Source organism: Macrobrachium nipponense, chromosome 33 (assembly GCF_015104395.2).
Source record: "Macrobrachium nipponense isolate FS-2020 chromosome 33, ASM1510439v2, whole genome shotgun sequence".
Classification (NCBI taxonomy): Eukaryota; Metazoa; Arthropoda; class Malacostraca; order Decapoda; family Palaemonidae; genus Macrobrachium; species Macrobrachium nipponense.
This window is the reverse complement of record NC_087219.1, coordinates 66,818,045-66,822,842: the sequence shown is the minus strand read 5'-3', so window position 1 is coordinate 66,822,842 and position 4,798 is coordinate 66,818,045.

Below are 4,798 nucleotides of genomic sequence, written 5' to 3'. Positions count from 1 at the left end.
TTGGCTCCAATAACCTGAATGATCATTTGTCACCGAGTTCCTTTTGGACTGTGATTAAAGCCTTTGAAAAAACTCGGTAAAGGACTCATGTTCAGTAAGGACTTTATCAGGATAGCCATAGATTATGAACTTAAAATATACTACAGTGAGTTTAAAGATACCTAGCCCTTCCTTGCCTATTACTGTATATTTACTTTCAGAGGGCTTTAGTTTACGTGAATAAAAAGCTATAGGGAGAACTGTTTATCATATTACTGAAGTAGTATCCCTCTTACCCCTTGGTCTGAGGCGTCTGTTGGCAATAAAAAAAAATTCCTTAGTTAAATCAGGGATTTTTTTAAGTTAGGTAAGCTGCATTTTTCGCTTTTAAGATATCGAACGCCTGTTGATGCTTTTCAGACCATAATAAATCTACGCTCTTCTTCGTAAGATCTGTTAAAGGAGCTGTCATGATTGAAGAGTTACATATTTACATACGATTGTAATACCCACTAAAGCGCGAAAGTGCTGTATCCCCCTTTTACGTTAATAAGTACCGGAAAGTTATGAATAGCCGACACCTTACCATGGACTACTTTTAAGACCTTGACTAGACACACAAAACCTAGATAAACATGTTCGGTTTTAAAAAACTCACATTTAGATATTTTACTCTGAGATTATTTGTCTTTGTCTCTGTACACTAGCTCTACTTTATGTGAATGTACTTCTAAGGTATTAGAAAAGATTACAAGATCATCCATATAGGCATGTAGGTTTATCCCCTAAAAGTCTCCAAACACTATATTGTAATTTGGGGCGCAACGTAAGGCCGGAGGCATACGTAAAAATTGATAATGTCCCCCCCCTGGGTGCTGAAAAAAACGGTGTATGAGGTACAATCACTTAGGTAATGGTGTCTGGTAAAAAACATTTAAGTAAGTCCAAGTTGGTGAAAAAAAAATTTATTCTAACCTAACAGAGATAAGATGTCGTCGGTACATCGCACTGGAAACTATCGGAAGTCGTTTCCTTGTTTAAGCGACAGTAATCTGCGCAGATACGCCAAGTCCGATCTTTTTATTTTATGGCATGACGTTTGAGGTAAAAATTATATGGGCTTATTTGATTTCCTAATGGCTCCTATTACTAACATTTTTCAACTTCGTCATTTATCTCTATTTTAAAATTTCATTGAGAATCTATACGAAGGTACGTAAATAGCTTTATGTTTGTCCTTAGACCGTGTTTTGTGTTAAATTACATCCGTTTTTTCCAGAGATCACTCGCCAGTGGAGAAACTTCCTGGTATTCAGGTAAAAGATAAAAAAAAAATTCTGCTGAATCACCTCTGCTTGAATGACTTTACGGATATTACTTTAGATAGATTATCAGAGAGATTCATCCACGACTGGTTGGGCGTGATTAAAAATTAGCAACAATAAAAAATGCGATATTTATAACTTCCGTATCCACGATATGTATACTTTTAGGGCTTTGTTCGCGGAAATCGTTATATTTCAGAGTGTCGGGAAGGATTAAAATTTCATTTCCCAGCAAAGTCTTTTTACACGCACTAAGACATTCGAGGGTGCATGCTTCTCGAGATTTTGCGTGCAAAGTACGACTGCGGTTGGTGGGGAGAATTCTGTTGGGTCATTTGAACAATGTTACGATTTATGAGACAAATGATAGTTCCTTTATATAAGTTATTATTTGATTAACTGTCTCATTTTTGTTCAAACGGATTTACTATGTTTGAAGGTTTATAGGATTTTCCTTTGATAAACACGCCTTATTTTGCAGGATGTAAGATAATATTTTGTATACCCCTAGATGAATCTTACAATTACACTAGATACAGATCAATGTTTTTTAGAACTATAGAGGTATCTGTAAGCGCTCGCTTATCCGGACTTCTCATTAGGGAAGTTCGAACAACAGACGGTGAGTCCGTAAATACAAGATTATTACGTGTATTAAAGAATAAAACAAGATATTCTAATTTTTAACGGCGCGTACAGTTGGGCTTAATCCACCAGTATTTATTATAACTTAATGTATTAAAAAAAATTAAAAACGAAAACCTGCTCTGATTACTTATACGGTCGTGTGTTTCATAGGAAAAATCCTTTTTAATTTAATTCAAAAAGATATTGGTATGTTTAACCAACATCGCTTTTCCCCACTCTGCTAGAGTCGCTTATTGTGTGGAATTTGCTATGCTTTGAACACTTCGGCAGTTTTCGACTGACCTTGACCGCTTGACTAGGTGACACAGTAACCGAGTTTGCTTGTTTGATTCTGAAAGGCTACTGTTTCTATTTCTTTTTGTAATAATTAGGATCCTTCTCTTTATTACCATCGGCAACGTATTGTGTGTTTTTAGCATTATGTTGCTGGTTATGTATAAAGCAATGAATGACGAACTATTAGGAACTGAGCGATTACTAATTAAGACGAGTTATCTCTACTGCATTCAATCTTAACTGTTTGTACTTCATTCTTTGCTAAAATTTGAAATAGTGAGGGATCCTGGTCAGCGCTTTTAGCCTGATGAAAGTTTTTTACAGACATGTTATTCCTTGCAATCCAGCCATATTTTTAAAGTTAAGTTGAGTCATTGAGGTTCGATATTTTATATAACTCAAAAAACTCAAGGCTAAAACTGCGATCGGGACTTTGCAAAGGAGCATTTATTGTCATGACCCGAAATAGTGTTACCTCTAATTTATATAGATTTGTACGGTGTTCCACTTGTGTTTTTGTGTGTTTTTTCTAATCACTACGGTGCTTAACGACCCTATCCATGCATCTGTATAAATACAGACGTCCACTGCGTAAACGCATATTCACTGTTTAATATGATTTGTTACGTAAGGGATTATAATCACCCAAAATGATAAAATTAACATAGTATATGATTATGATATTTCAGTAGAACTTCTGGAAACAGACACTCAAAGATAAAAACTCGCAGTAGCGAAATCTCATGATATAGATAATTTCTGTAAAAAAAAGTAAGATTAAGAATGTCTCGTAACTTCAGCCACAGGAATAACGAAATTCTACCTGAAAGGAAAGGCACTCAAAGTTACTCCAAATGAATAAAAAATTGTACTTAGCTTGCTTTTGTGGGAAGTCACGGTGTTCCGAACGCATACGACACACGGCCTTGGTCCTCCTTCTCTATTTAGCGGTTTGGCTTCAGTTTCCCACCCCCGTGCGCGTTGTTTCGATGATTCGAGCCCTTGAAAGATCCGATGCTGCAGACGCGTTCGGTTTGTTTCTTGCAGTGCCGGAAACGCTCACTAACGATGTTTTCTTGAATGATTCTAATGAGAGACGAAGCTTGCGTTGTCGTAGGAAAAAGGACACGTCGGTTTTGTTTCTTGAAGTTATTCACTAATGATGATACTAAGTTGCTTGAAGAATCTCTTGCTTTCGTCGTCGTTAAAGAGTTCTTATTGTTTTCTGAAGTCGCTCACTATGTTGCTTGAAGAATCTGCTGCTTCCGTCGTCGTTGACTTCTTATGATACATGATTTTATTATTCTGGTTTTTGCTTCGTAGGACGTGTTGTAGAGTTCTTCTGGTACGCTGGCCACCAAATATTAGGGCTAGTGCCTTGTATGATAAGGCGCCCTCCTATGGGAGGGTAATGTTTAGACTAGCGATAATCTATACGCTAAGTCGGTTGGTATTGCACTTCCATCTTCAATGGAGTGTCTGGGTTTGTAGATCACTTACGAAGTCGGTATTATCTTTACGACGATGTGTTAAACTCATGGTTCGGTGAGGTTCTTGTAGAAAACACTAAGTATAAAAATAGATATAATTTCTTCTGAAGTTTTACATGGTGAAGATCAGGTATGATTGTACAAGTCTTCTAATAACGATAGCTTGATCGCTTCTGCCAATGATGATGGCTAATCCTATTCCTCTACATGATAAGCTTAGGTAAAGAGGTACAGGTCTTCTAATGACGATAGCTAACTCTCTTCTGCTTGTCTACCATCTCTGTTACAAGTTATGAAGGAACAGACAGTAGTTCGAACATATGAACATACTATCAGATGACATAGTTTCATACGAACACACAATCGAATGAGACACGCTACAGATCACGTAGGCCGTTTGAATAATAGGTCGGGGTAGTTGTCTCAAGCAGGAGCTTGGACTAATGTTTATAAACAATTGAATGACTACAGGTGACGGCATGTTATCTTAGCTTACATACTTATTGTATACGTCATCTTTAGCGTCTCTAGTCTGATCACATTCCTGCAAGCAATCTGGTTGACCTCTTTAGTTTTAGACTTTTATATATATGGACTAACATTCCATATTTTTATTATGTAAACACTTACATATATATATATATATATATATATATATATATATATATATATATATATATATATATATATATATATATATATATATATATATATATATATATATATATATATATATATATATATATATTGTAAGGGTATTAAGCACCTCTTGTATTGTTTTCTTGTCTCGGACGATCGAAACGGTTGTTTCGGGTTGTTTCCCCGTGAGGGTCGTTTCACCTCTTGTTTATTAGTAGAAGAGGTGGAGGTAAGGTAACGTCCGACAGCCCGTGTCTGACTGCTTCAGTCAGTAAGGTACAGAGACCTGAGCAGGTTATAAGCAGCATGGGGGTTCCATGCAGGCATGGTTGGAGTCCTTAATGGTTATTTGGTTAAGACTCATGGGACCTGCAGGGTTAAAGGACGAGGCCTAAAAGATGTTCAGCAGAGCCAGTTTTGTCTGGATTAGCAGCTTCGTCT